The following is a 16,118-nucleotide window of genomic DNA, read 5'->3' on the forward strand; positions in this document are numbered from 1 at the left end:
TAAAAACTTCTGTTCTGTGAAAGACACTGTTAAAAGTATGAAAACACAGGCCATAGAGAAAATATTTTCAAAATATCTATCTGATAAAGGACTGGTATACAAAATATAAAAAAAAAAATTTTTAAACTCCACAAAAAAAAAGCAAACAACCTAATTTAAAAATGGCCAGGGTTTTCCTGATGGTGCAGTGGTTGAAATTCCAGCTGCCAATGCAGGGGACACGGGTTTGTGCCCTGGTCCAGGAAGATCCCACATGCCGCAGAGCGGCTGGGCCCATGAGCCATGGCCACTGAGCCTGCGCATCCGGAGCCTGTGCTCCACAACGGGAGAGGCCACAATGGTGGGAGCCCCGTGTACTGCAAAAAAAAAAAAAAAAAAAAGGCCAAAAGATCTGAGCAGCCTTCTCACCAAAGAAGATATAAAGATGGCAAATAAGCAAATGAACATATGCTCAACATCATACATCGTTACAAAAATACAACTTAAAACAATGAGCTACCACTACACACTTATTAGAATGGCTAAAATCCACAGCACTGACAACACCAAATGCTGACAAGATTGTGGAGCAATAGGAACTTTCATTCATTGCTGCTGGGAATGAAAATTGGTATAGTCACTTTGGAAGACAGTTTGGCAGTTTCTTATAACAATTTCTTATAACATATGGAATGGGGAGTGGCAGTAAGTAAAACTAGAATAGACTGGAATAATAGCTTGGAAGCAGGTGCTACAAGACCTCAAATACCAAGGAGAAAACTTTGTATTAATTCAGTGTGTAATAGAGAAGGATTTTGAGCTAAAGAGATCCATGATCCATGCTTCACTTAGTAAAGAAGACTCATTTTCAGCACTGTGAAAGATGAGTTGGAACAGAAGAGCAAAAGAGCAAGAGAAAAAATATTTAATCATAGGTTATCATTGAATTTAATGGTCACCAAATGCCCTCTACAACATGCAGTCCAATCCGTGATGACGCCATTAGTACATTTTGAGGAAAAGGCTTTGACTGTTGGAATCTCCTTTTCCATTAGTTTCTGTCCATTCTTCCTAATTTCACTTTTTAGATTTACACAGAATAATCTAACATTTGATCCTCATGACAGAACGATAACTCTTCTTTAAGAAACAATTATGTCTTTGTCTCCAGACTAATACCATCAGTAGTTGTGAATGTTCCTTATATATATTTAGTTTGTTCATCCATGACCAGAACAGAAACCAGCTGTCTATGTTTCCTGAAGATTGATGCTTAGAAGTTAAACTCTATTAAGTTTTGCCTAGGCCAGAGAGAGAAGAGCAAACTCTTGTTTCCACATCATAAATTTGATAATACTATTACTACAGTTCAACAATAACCTCTGCTAACATTTTTTGAACATTGACTATATCCCAAGTTTCTTGCCAAGCATTCCACATGCAAAATCTTATTCAGTGCTCACAACACCACCTAAGAAGTAGGTACTAAAGAACAGAAAAATCAGGTCAAAGAGATTAAGGCCACATTTATTGAAAGAGTAGAGCTGTGACAAAAACAGTTTTACCTTACTCCAAAGCCCATCCTCCTATGGATGATGTCCTGTGCTCCTTCTCTTTAGATTATGTCAGCATTTCTTTTTCTGTCATTCTTTTCCTCCCTCCCTCCCTCCTTTCTTCCTTCCTTCCTCCCTCCCTCTCTCCCTCTGTCTCTCTTTCCTTCTTTCTTTCTTCCTTTCTCCCTTCCTTCCTTTTCTCTTTTTTCTTTTTCTTTCTTTCTTTCTTTCTCTCTCTCTCTCTCTCTCCCTCCCTTCCTCCCTCCCTCCCTCCCTCTCTCTCTCTCTCTTTCTTTCTTTTCCTCTTTCTTTCTCAGACAAGAGGCAAGTGATATCACACAACTAACTCATAGCATGCTAAAATTAGTGGTTATGAAACTTGCCTACATATATTAATCACCTTGAAAGCTTTTAAAAACTTATCCTTGGGCCTTATCCCAGACCAATTAACATAAATTTCTGAGGGTGGATCCCATGCCCTGGGATATTTAAAATTCCACCCAGGTGATTGTCATGTGTAGTATGAGTCAAGATCTATCACCTTAAGTCCTCTTTACATATGCTACTAAGTACAGTCTTCCTTATTTTATACCTAAGTAGCTGATTTGAAGATACAAATACAGGGCCTAACATGTGTCACAATTAAACTTTATCTTACTTGATTTGGCCCATTATTCCAGCCTGTCAAGACCTTTATGGAAGGACTCCCCTGGTGGCATAGTGGTTAGGAATCCGCCTGCCAATGCAGGGGACAAGGGTTCGATTCCTGGTCCAGAAAGACCCCACATGTCGCAGAGCAACTAAGCCCGCGCACCACAACTACTGAGCCCGCGTGCCACAACTACTGAGCCCGCATGCTGCAACTACTGAAGCCCACACACCTAGAGACCATGCCCTGCAACAAGAGAAGCCACCACAATGAGAAGCCCGTGAACTGCAACGAAGAGTAGCTCCCGCTGGCCACAACTAGAGAAAGCCTGAGTGCAGCAACAAAAACCCAACACAGCCAAAAATAAATAAAATTAAAAGAAAAGAGACCTTTATGGAACCTGATTCTGTCACCCAGCATATTTTTTAAACCTCCCAGTTTCAGGTCATCTAAAAATGTCATAAGAATTCCTTTGATATTTTTGTCTAAATCTTAAAGAAAGTCAGTGAACAGGAAACAGCCTTCAAGCATGTTGGCTTGATATCCTTAGACAGAGGCATCCAAATACAAATTTACATAATTATACTTGCCTCTGGTTCACTCCCCCATTTTGTTCATAGGAATGCCATTAATAACCTTTAAAAAGACTTGGTGAAATACAAATATACTATCTGTAGCACATAGCTCTACCAATTAACAGCCTTCTGACAAAAAGAATTACTATGTTCCTGCTATGGCTTATTCTTAGTTATGGCTTCTTCTCATTCTTACTCCCTAAACATCCTCCTACATACTTATCCCCATCTCAAAGTCTTCTTCCTGAGAAATTCAACCTACAGCACACAAGGTTCAGTCTGGGTTTGAAAGTCACATAGTAGGATCATGGGACTATGTGAGGCCTTGAGAAGAGGAGTGAAAAACTGAGCAATAAGATGGCAGTGGACACACACCATGGAATAACCATATTTGGGGGCTTAGTGGAAGAAGTTTGGCATTGATAGGAGACTGGAGATTTAGGGAATAAGAAACATCAAGTGTGGAGTGGTGTAATAGCCAAAGTGGAAACAACTTCAAGAACAACTTCAAACAACTTCAAATGATGTATGAAGGTTGAGAATGACAGTTAAGGAAAGGTGGTATCCCTGCTCCCATGCCTATCCACTGGAGGTGTTTTAGGACATACTCTTGGAATCAAAACCTATGGAAGGGAAGAGGAGGAAGTAGAACTGGTAGAGAGAAAAGTTGCTGCAGTTGTGATACAGTCAAGGGAAGACTTAGCTGACCCTGTAAGGAGTTCTGAAGATGAAGTTGGGGTAAGAGAGATACATCTTTGTGCTGCAATGTTGATCAGTCACTAATTGTGGGTACCCCAGGAAAGAAGCAGTGGTCTGATTAAACACAGTTCTCCACAGAGCAGCCTTGGTGACCTGTAAACACAAAACTTAGATCATGTCTCCTCTCTCCCAAAGCTCTCCAAAGGCTTCTACACATACTACTCAGACTGACTGATCCTGGTATCTCCCTGACTTTATCGCTCCTCCCACTCTCATGCTTATTTCTTGTGGTCTAGCCTTAAGGCTACTTCTTTAATCTGCCAGATGAATTTCCACTTTAAGGCCTTTCCACATGCTGTTCCTTCTACCTTCCTTAATCTTCACACTAACTTCACTTCGTCCATGTCACTCCCTCAGAAAGTCCATTTGCCACCAGACTAAAGTAGACCCACTCCTGACAGTCTTGTCCCTGACACTGATTGAGTTTTCCTTATAGCAGTTATTACTTCCAGATTTTGAGTCATATAGTAACATAACATGAATATCTAAAAATAATGATTTAATATTATACATAAATAGGTGAATCTTTGCCCTCAGCTAAGCTTAATCTTAAATACTATGGCTTGGCAATTATATTTATAAAAGACTTTACAATTAAAGTTGTAGTTAATTATAAATATTGGGTGAGAGATCCTACAAAAAGTCTTACATCCTGAGATAAAGAAGGAAAAAGGACCCATTTTTCTTCCCATCCAAAAAAAGAAATTATTTTTTTCCTCAAATCTAAACAGGATCCACTCAGGATTATTGACTGTTTTGTAAAAAGATGAACTATAAATAACACCTTATCATTTTAATCTGGAGGGAGCCAGGTTGTTTTGACTTCATTGTATTATGCTTTGTCACTACAAGTAAAAATTCCATTTTATCTCAAAAATTGTCTATCTTTTATTTTTCTTTCACAAAATGTGTTTATTTATTACTTATCTCCCCCACTGGAATGTAAGCTCCATTATAGGAGTGACTTTGTCTTGTTCACTGCTAGTCTTGTTGACTTAGTACTAGGAAGAGTCTGGCATATAGAAGGCATTAAATAAATACTATTCAAACACATGTTGAATTTGTTCTCTAGGAACTTTGAGAAATATTTTTTTTAAAAATGGTAGAAATAAAAGCAAAAATGCAGAAGGCCAATGCATGAGCAAGCAATAAGAATGTATAGCCAAATAACCTAGCCTAGAAGACAGATACTTATCAGTTAAAGGAAGGAGAGTCCTGATACGACAAAGAAGTAAGGAAAGTTTCTCTAATAAAAGGGACGAGAAGGGATATTTCGGTGTATCTACACTGAAAGAGCCTGCTAAATGAATGGGAGGGAATGAAGAGTCAAATAAGAAGGGATTCTATTGTTTAAAACTCTTGGTTACAGAAACCCACATTGAACTAGATTAGACAAAAATAAATGAATAGGGACTTCCCTGGTGGTCCAGTGGTTAAGAATCCACCTTCCAATGAAGGGGGTGAGGGTTCAATCCCTGGTCGGGGAGCTAAGATCCACATGCCTCGCAGCCAAAAAACCAAAACAAAACAGAAGCAATATTGTAACAAATTCAATAAAGACCTTAAAAATGGTCCACATAAAAAAAAAAACTCAAAATAAATAAATAAAATAAATAGCTTGTCTCAATCAAATTGAAGGAAGAGGTATTGTTCTGGTCTTCAAAAGTTAAAACTAGTAACGTGTATATTGCCAATATATTTCCTTTTTCTCTCTAAACTCATTTTCTTCTTCTTTCTGACAGTTCCATTTTTGCCTACTGTAGACTGGTTTTCTTCATATACATATAATTACTAGCGGTTCTTAAACTGATACCTTTATAACTGATACCTTTATAACTGTCCCTTCCAGGGACAGACATCCCTTCCCCGCAACATCTGCTGTCTGCCTCTTGTTTGTAGAAAAGCTTTAGTCTCCCAGGTCTCCCCTGAGTCACAAAAGGTTAGTTCAAGAATTAATGATTGAAAGAATGTGCACATGTAGTAACAAAAAAATAGCAGTTGGGCCAGGAAAACTAGTAACAATTTAAATGATAAGTCAGCCATATAGCAGTCACAGAATCTTTAGTCCTGTGACTAAAGATTCTATGTCCCTGAAGGACATAGATAACAGTGTCTGATGCACTTTCTTGAGTTGTTTTACAGATACTAAAACCTCCACTAGATGGAAGAAGTTAACTGCATGATGACCATGAGCACACAGCCCCCAGACAGGCTGGAGCCTGGGGACTGATGGTGTTAACCCCTGTGACACCACCCTGTTACCTCATCATCAACCAATCAGAGAACTGTGCATGAGCTGATCATGCACCCTGAGACTCTCTCCCTCACCTTGTCTTTAAAAATGCTTTCCTGAACTCTTAGAGGAAAACATAGGCAGAACACTCTATGACATAAATCACAGCAAGGTCCTTTTTGACCCACCTCCTAGAGAAATGGAAATAAAAACAAAAGTAAACAAATGGGACCTAATGAAACTTAAAAGCTTTTGCACAGCAAAGGAAACCATAAAGAAGACAAAAAGACAACCCTCAGAATGGGAGAAAATATTTGCAAATGAAGCAACTGACAAGGGATTAATCTCCAAAATTTACAAGCAGCTCATGCAGCTTAATAACAAAAAAACAAACAACCCAATCCAAAAATGGGCAGAAGACCTAAATAGACATTTCTCCAAAGAAGATATACAGAGTGCCAACAAACACATGAAAGAATGCTCAACATCACTAATCATTAGAGAAATGCAAATCAAAACGACAATGAGATATCATCTCACACCAGTCAGAATGGCCATCATCAAAAAATCTAGAAACAACAAATGCTGCAGAGGGTGTGGAGAAAAGGGAACCCTCTTACACTGTTGGTGGGAATGTAAATGGATACAGCCACTGTGGAGAACAGTATGGAGGTTCCTTAAAAAGCTACAAATAGAACTACCATATGACCCAGCAATCCCACTACTGGGCATATACCCTGAGAAAACCATAATTCAAAAAGAGTCATGTACCAAAATGTTCATTGCAGCTCTATTTACAATAGCCCAGAGATGGAAACAACCTAAGTGTCCGTCATCGGATGAATGGATAAAGAAGATGTGGCACATATATACAATGGAATATTACTCAGCCATAAAAAAAGATGAAATTGAGCTATTTGTAATGAGGTGGATAGACCTAGAGTCTGTCATACAGAGTGAAGTAAGTCAGAAAGAGAGAGACAAATACCGTATGCTAACACATATATATGGAATTTAAGAAAAAAAAAATGTCATGAAAAACCTAGGGGTGAAACAGGAATAAAGACACAGACTTACTAGAGAATGGACTTGAGGCTATGGGGAGGGGGAAGGGTAAACGGTGACAAAGCGATAAAGAGGCATGGACATATATACACTACTAAACGTAAGGTAGATAGCTAGTGGGAAGCAGCCGCATAGCACAGGGAGATCAGCTCGGTGCTTTGTGACCGCCTGGAGGGGTGGGATAGGGAGGGTGGGAGGGAGGGATACGCAAGCGGGAAGAGATATGGGAACATATGTGTATATATAACTGATTCATTTTGTTGTGAAGCTGAAACTAACATACCATTGTAAAGCAATTATACTCCAATAAAGATGTTTAAAAAAAAAAAAAATGCTTTCCTGAAATCCATTGGAGATGTCAGGTCTTTTGAATATTAGCCTCCTGTACTCCTTCCTTGGTGCCTTGCAATAAATACTGCACATTCCTTCACCACAACCTGGTATCACTAGATTGGCTTTACTGTGGGAGAGCAGACCCAAGTTTGGTTTGGTAATACCCTTAACAACTTTTTAACAAATGGAAAGGATTTGTTCCCCAGAACCTGATGGGAAAACAATGAGAAACTCTGACTAGTTCTCCTTGGGTCAGATGCTCACTCACAGTGCCAATCACTGTGATGAAGGAGACAAGGTTTTGTAAGAGTATGATTCCCATTTGAAACAAAAGGTCAAAGAAAAGACAAAAGTAGCTCCTCTAAAGAAGGAAGGCAGACAAAACAACTTAAAGAGATCACAATTTTCATACAAAATATAATAAAAAGCAGTTTGTCTAAACATGCTGGTATTTTCAAGTGACACTTATCAATCACAATTTTAAATATATGGAAAAGAAATGCAATGACTTTAGGAGATGAGCATAACTAAACCCACTAAAGACATAACCTGGCAGCAGAGTGGTGTGAAATCACTTCTAACGGGCTTTCAGTTTCTAGTATAAACCAGGCTTAGCCATAATTCCAGGAAAAGAAATATCAAAAAAAAATGTATCTTGAGAGAAATATTGATTTATCTGAGTGAAAACTTTTTCAGAACCACACACACATACAAAACAGCAAGCTATGCATTCTTTCTTTGATTTCCTTAAATATCCAATGTTCTGATTCCTAGTCATGCAAACTACCAGTTTTTTCTTACTCCATCTTTAATTGTTACATTCAATATTATCATCAATTTTAAATGAAAAAAAATGGAAAATTGTATTTCTCCTCAGGCTCATGCTTATCACTCCTATTAAATCTTTATGCTTCTATTTCTTAAATGTCTCTATTTGCATAAAATCATCTGCAAACAATTAAAGTTAATTAACATAATTTATCACTTGAAAGTAGAGCCATCTTATCAGCAGGTATCAGCTTGTTCAGCAAACAAAGAATGAGTTTCCAGGAAAAGAGTCAGCAGCTTTTGTTACCAAGTAAGGCACAAGTGGAAAAAAAAAAAAAAAGGATCCCTTCCTAATTCTTCCTGTTTGGAAGAGGTGTTATGTTTTCAGAGTCATTAGATGCAATTAGCTAATCATGCTTCTCTAGCAGCTTATTTTGCAACACAACACTATAGATAATTTACACTTTGGCAATCTTCTTGCATATGAATTATGATAAAATTCTCATAAAAACTGCAAGTCTTTTAACTGCCAGAAGAGTTCTCTAGCCAGAGTCCTTTGGAAATTAAATCTTTTTTAGTGCATGTAACAAGGCAATATTCATTATCAGCAGTTATATCAATTTTAGATAGGCATTTGTGTAGGTTTCTTATATAACTAAGCAATTAAAAAAGGATTGAAAATGCTGAGATTTTCTCTGAATATGAGAGGGTAGCAAAGTGTTACACAGAAGTTTTAAAATCCATGAGATAGGCAAGAGAAACCTTCTGAAGAAGTTAGGAAAGAAACTTACCAGAATGCCAAGTACACTGTAAAAATGCAATAAATGGTAATATTATGAGTACTGATGTTCAGAGGAGAATGAACATTTTAAGTTTTGGAAAAATTTCCCTAGCTGATGAAATGGATGATTCTAAAAATTCATAAATTTGAAATTTCATAACAAATCTGCCCTATATAAGGGAGGAAAAATAATTTTCCCTCTACCTTTCTGAGTTCTTAGCTGAGATCCCTGTAATAAAAGACAGATTAATAAGAGAAAAACAAACAGAAGTCCATTAACATGTATACCTCATGTATACATAGGAGATAGCCAGGGAAAAATGAGTAACTCCCTGAGTTAACTTAGAATGCAGGCTGAAATAACATCTTAATAGGGAAAGGGGAGGCCTCTTAGGGGAGAGTATATAGTTTTAAGGAAAGATGAATAAACCCTTAGAAGAATAGATGGGAGTTATGATAATTTATGACAAAGTTTGTCTGGGAGGGGTATCTACTTCTAGTCTCCTCTCCTGTGATAAGAGTCAATCTTCACTGATTAGTGACACTCCTGGGGAGGGGATTTATGACCACTGAGCTCCTTTCAAAGGATTAGTCTTTTGGCAGATAAAGGGAATTCAAAGAAAGCCTCTCCTAGCAGATGCTGTTTTTCTGGTGCCAAAGCTCAAAATAATATATCAAAGTAGCATCTTTTGGGGTAGCATATCCTGAACTCGTACAGTCATATTTTGAGGTGCCATATTCTGCTACCCACCATAAGCTTCTTACATTTTAAGGGAAGTAATAAAGTAACTATACAGAATGTAATAACATAACAGGGAAAAACCAATCTGACTCCACATTGAATCTATTTCTTTAAGCTCCAGCCTCTGTGCTCTATAGCTAAATGCCTCATGCACAACTTTGCTAACTGCACGTAGGCACATTAATCATAAAAAGAATGTGGCCTATAGCTTGAATACATACATAATAGCCCCCTTGCAGAAATTCTGCCTCCCATGCTTAAACTTTAAAGTTAAAATACTTTTGTTTACCTCATAGGTAAACAACAAATCAGTAGAAAGATAATTTTCCCTTGCTTAGTGATCATTCATCCATGTAGAGATAAGGAGTTGCAGAACAGAAAGTAACATCTGTTTTGCTGAAGATTTATAGGAGCATCGTGACCAGAACTACATTGAACAACTGCAAAAACAAAGCATTACCAAGTCCCCTCTAAGGTCTGGCCAGCATCAAGAAGTCTTCAACAACCTGTCGCCTCTTAACCTCACTTCCTCCCATCATTTCCCCCTCTTTGTAGCATAAAAGAAGCTTGTACTCAAACCAGAACAAGATGGTTCTTTAGGACATTTGTGTGCCATCTTCTTGGTTTGCTGGCTTTCCTAATAAAGTCACAATAAAGTCACCTTGCCCTAACACCTTGTCTCTCGACTTACTGGCCTGTCAGGTGGTGAGCGGTGAGCAGTGAGAGCTTGGATCTGGTAACAATAGGTAGGGCTGCATATTGTAATTTCTAGGACATCCACTTAAAGCATAATATAATTGTGTACTAACAAGCTATTAGAGGGTAAAATGGAATAATAAACAAACAATATTTGATTAATTCCAAGGAGAGTGAGAAAGGGAAATTTTTAAAGGAACTACAAAACGGTGAGTCAAATAAAAGCAGTTAGAAGTAGACATAAGTAAATATTTATATATGACTAATTACATGAATGTAGATAAAAATAATATCATAATTAAAAGATAATATTTTTAGACTAAAAATATCCCTTATGAGAGTCAGAACAAAAGAAAAAAAAAGGATGAAAATATACAATAAAAATTATAATCAAATATATCCAAATGTGTGTGATACAGGGAAATCAGGGCTTAAAAAGAAACGTACAACCTTAAGTGAATATATTAAAAAAAAAAAAGACTGAAATTCAGTGATCCAGTCTTCAATCTCAGGAAGCTAGAAAAAGCAACATACTAAATCCCCAAATATAGAATAAACTAAAGAATACAAAATGAATATGAATAAACAAACAAAATTTTAAAAATCAGGAAGGTGAAAAGACAGGAAATTTTTAATAAAACTGATAAAGCTCTAGGAAAATTGATCAAAGAAAACAAAGAAGGAAACACAAATTACCAAAATCTGAATAAAATATAGATATCAATACAGATTATTTAGGTAATAAAAATTTAGTAAACACATTATGCAATCTTTATGCCCCCCAAATTTTAAACCTAACTGAAGTGGATAAATTCCATTTCATAAAACTGACACCAAAACAGAAAATCAGAATGGCACTATAGCTAAGCACCCATCCTTCTCAAACTCCTCCAAAAAAATTGCAAACTCATTCTGTGAGGCCACCATCACCCTGATATCAAAACCAGACAAAGATTCTACAAAAAAAGAAAATTATAGACCAATATCACTGATGAATATAGATGTAAAAATCCTCAACAAAATATTAGCGAACAGAATCCAACAACACATTAAAAGGATTATACACCATGATCAAGTGGGATTTAACCCAGGAATGCAAGGATTCTTCAATATATGCAAATCAATCAATGTGATACACCATATTAACCGACTGAAGAAGAAAAACCATATGATCATCTCAATAGATGCAGAAAAAGCTTTCGACAAAATTCAACACCCATTTATGATAAAAACCCACCAGAATGTAGGCATAAAGGGAACTTACCTTGACGTAATAAAGCCATATATGACAAACACACAGCCAGCATCGTTCTCAACGGTGAAAAACTGAAAACATTTCCTCTAAGGTCAGGAATAACACACGAATGTCCACACTCACAACAATTATTCAACAGAGTTTTGGAAGTTTTAGCCACAGCAATCTGAGAAGAAAAAGAAATAAAAGGAATCCAAATCAGAATAGAAGAAGTAAAACTGTCACTGTTTGCAGATGACATGATACTATAAATAGAGAATCCTAAAGATGCCACCAGAAAATTGAGATAACTCACAGTATATACTAGGAAAAATTCCAAGTGGTTTTATGATTTAAATCTGAACCATAAAAACATGAAAGTACTAGGGCGAAACATAGGTAAATTATTTTATACACTAGGTGTGACAAAGACTTTCTGACTATGACACAAAATCCTGAAGCCATGAAGAAGAAAGAAGACTGATAACTTTGACCATATAAACATAAAAAAATTCTGCTTAGCAAAAAGCACCATCACAAAATGAACAAATTTAAGTTTGTGAAATGCTACATCTCCCAAGTTGAAGCCTCCTGCTACTGTAAAGGCAAACAGCATGTAAGCTAACTTTAGGAAAAGACCAATCTCGTCTCAAATACCAACAAGTTTTGCGACTCACTACCTATATTATCTTTGGCAAGATAATTAACTTCCCTTTGTCAAGAATTGTGAAGAGTCTAAGACTTTCCCATACTTGCAAGCCAGCAAGTTCACCTGCCACAGTTTTATGGATTCTGGTAAATATGAGATTACTAGGTCAGCAACAAAGACGTTCATTACAAAAGGCACAGAAATCAGCATGGTTTCATGTTTGCTTCAGTTTCCCCTTGTCTCCTAAATCCCATCAGAACATGTGGAGGCAAACCCATGTAGATGCTGGGCACACAGTGGGTTTGTGTGACATCTGGGACCTTCAAGTTTACGATACTCCGATATTTTAAAGGGGCCTGCTAGCAAAACTTCTAAACAGAGGAAGATATTATCTTTATTATGTTGGTCAGTAAAAAAAATCTGCTCTCTACCTTGGTGAAAGATACTCTCTCTATCCTCCAATGCTGTTTGCTATACAAATATCCTTTAAAGAATAATCTGCAATAAAAGCTGATGCTAGATGTACGGAAACACCATGGAGAACAGTCTCCCAACACTCTTAGCCTTACTTGTTTCACTCATGTAATGTGGATTGTTGAGCAAGTAGCATCTGTTGCTGAGCACCAGGAGTAGAAGTCAGAACACTTCTGTCCACCTCATTTTAGTATGAGTTGCTAAGGAAAATGCAACACAGTGAAGCGCTAGATGGAACAATCCTTTAATCACATAAAGAAGAGACAAAGCAAGATCAGCTTCAGTGGTGGACATCAGTCCCTCATGGCCAGCAAGTCCCTCCCGGTCATCAACACAGGGCAATTGGTGTGCACGCATCACTTTTGTGCTGTCACAGAGAAAGAGAAAAACAAATATCAGATGGTAACGCACATATATGGAATCTAAAAAAACGGTACTGATGAACCTAGTGGCAGGACAGGAATAAAGAGGCAGACATAGAGAATGGACTTAAGGACACAGTGGGGAAGAGGAAGCTGGGACAAAGTGAGAGAGTAGCACTGACATATATACACTACCAAATGTAAAATGGATGGCTAGTAGGAAGCTGCTGCATAGCACAGGGAGATCAGTTCAATGCTTTGTGACCACCTAGAGGGGTGGGATAAGAGGGTGGGAAGGAGGCTTAAGAGGGAGGGGGTATGGGGATATACGTATACATATAGCTGTTTCACTTTGGTGTACAGCAGAAAGTAACACAACATTGTAAAGCAACTATACTCCAATAAAGATATTTTTAAAAGTCTGTATTTTAAAACACACATGTTAAACTATGTTCAAATATTATTTTACTTTCTACTATTAAAGACAGGTTTTTATTTTTATACTGAAATATAGTGCTTAGCTTTTAGTTTCTATCAATTTGTACTTGGATCCACTATTAAAGGACTTTGAGGGCTTCCCTGGTGGCGCAGTGGTTGAGAGTCCGCCTGCCGATGCAGGGGACAGAGGTTCGTGCCCCGGTCCAGGAGGATCCCACATGCCGTGGAGTGGCTGGGCCCGTGAGCCATGGTCGCTGAGCCTGCGCGTCCGGAGCCTGTGCTCTGCAACGGGAGAGGCCACAACAGTAAGAGGCCCACGTACCGTTAAAAAAAAAAAAAAAAAAAAGGACTTTGAAACTTAACTCTTCTGTCTTCAACAGTCATAAAAAATATTTCCCACAATACCTCTAACTCCAAAATAAGTAATCAGTGTTCTACATATATTATAGAAAGAATCATAAAATCTTTTTTAAGACAGCTAGTCATATTCTGGAGGAGCTCTTTTTTATTACGTACAGAGCTAATAAAGAAATATGAGAAAGCCAGCTAAATTATGATCCAAATTTTATGTAGCTGACAAAATCCTAAGGGCATGTTAAAAACAAATGGTATACATGGGAAATTAGACCTATTAATCTGAAACAGATCAGTTTGAAAAATACTGATTGGTTCAAAAAAGAAGTCACTTTTCCCAAGCTTTTCCATTTTCAGTTTGGCATGATCTAGGATTACAAAATGCTGAAAGCACCAATGTTTAATTCATCTTGAAAGTACTGGAGACTAAGCGCAGTAGAAATTCTTATAAAAGTGTAAGTACTAAATATTTAGAGCCAAAATTTGGTGTTGCTGATTGCAGTTTTAAAAGTAAACAAACTCCCCATTATTAAATCCCTGGACCAGATTTAATTGTTAAAACACAACCCAAAACAGAGGTACACAGTTTAATTAGGTCTTCATGTAAATGTTGTATATTTGCATTTATAAAGGCATTAGCCCATCAGGGTAAACTGACTTAATGCTGTGCGAAAACTGCTAAAAGGCAGTGAGGAACAGCCATTTAAAAAATTAATTTAAAACAATTTCTGAAAGTGCCATGGGAAAACAAAAGTCATTAGGCACTATTATTAAAATTCACAGCAGCTGTTACACAATCATGCAGCAAGTCTCCATGTTCAAACTTGCTTTCTAATATAGTGTTTTAAAATACTCTATGAGTCTATAGTTCATCATACACCAATAGGCTGCAAATAGCTTTAATTTCAATTTCTTATCAATTTATCAGATTGTTCATAGAGAAGTGTTTGCTCAACATATGTATGGGATTAACTGTTTTTGAGTTACCTTAAAGAAACCTACCAAAAAGCCTACTGTTACACCCAAACACAATCCTGCAAACAAATTGAGATTACTTCTTCCCAGCCACCTGATTTCTTTGTTCAGTGTATCCAGCCAGCCTTCAGCCCGTGAACCATAACATTCTACTGTATCTTCAGGTCACCTATGCTTTTATTTATGCTGCTTACCACCCTTAAACATTATCCAAAGTATTTGCAGTTCTCTACATAAACTGAAATGTTTGTTGAAAATATACATCTAGGCATATGACTGGCCAAACTGGGTTTGCCTAGACTTGGGTCTGGTCAGGGTCATTCCAAGATTCAAGATCATACATTCATTTCAAAGCCACCTTCTCCCTTCTAGTAGATTTTATCATTTCGTTTTTCTTCTAAATCAGCTGCAACTTTTATTAATAGTTTTCCTCTAAAACATCTTTTCTGTACATTTGTTTTATAATAGTGTGCCCTATGTATTTCAGTAGGCTCAAACAAAAGTTTTAAAAAATAAAACCTTTTTTTTTAAATGCTCATCTATACAACAATATAAGTGTATTTTATACCAATGTGTTTGTGAACGGACTCTTGCGTATATGTAAAACTGGCCCAGGATCCTGGATTTTAAGTAAGTTATAGAAAAAAAAGGGTCCAAATAAAGTAATATGATGAAATCCTAAAAAGATTCTTAGAGTTAATTATTATGTGTTTAATAGTAATCAACTTGTTTTATAAAGATACTAAAGGTTTATGCTTCTATAAACTATCTGGTTTAATATACCTAGTCATAATTTCTTAACTATGAGCGTTTATGTGTCAATAGTTTGTTCTAGGTTAGTGCCTCAACCCCAACAAAATCTGTAGCCAGGTTTTTCTTCCATTTAAAGTATACTTCAATGTTTTCCTTTTGCTTTCTTAGAATCCAAAATGATAGATTAAAAACTTAGTAAATAAAATGTTTTCTTGGACTGTGTATTTTTTTTTTTTTGCGGTACGCGGGCCTCTCACTGTTGTGGCCTCTCCCGTTGCGGAGCACAGGCTCCGGACGCGCAGGCTCAGCGGCCATGGCTCACGGGCCCAGCCGCTCCGCGGCATGTGGGATCCTCCCAGACCGGGGCATGAACCCATGTCCCCTGAATCGGCAGGCGGACTCTCAACCACTGCGCCACCAGGGAAGCCCCAGGACTGTGTATTTTTAAATGTAGGATCTGTACATATTCCAAATGAATCAAATAGATGTTCAATTATACATGCATCTCATTTGAAATAAGATTATACATGTATATGTATATATAAATGTGTGTATATATATGTATAGAGAGAGAGAGAGAGAGAAGAAAAGAGAAGAGAAAAATGGAGAGAGAATTTTCCTCTGAATAGCACACAGAAGATTAAGGAACTTAACTTTAAGAATATTAATAAATTTCCACAGTGTTATACTGTTAAAGTAGGTATAAGAATTATTTTTACATATGAAGATATTCAAATTTTGAGATG

This window comes from Tursiops truncatus, chromosome 2 (genome assembly GCF_011762595.2).
Source record: "Tursiops truncatus isolate mTurTru1 chromosome 2, mTurTru1.mat.Y, whole genome shotgun sequence".
NCBI lineage: Eukaryota > Metazoa > Chordata > Mammalia > Artiodactyla > Delphinidae > Tursiops > Tursiops truncatus.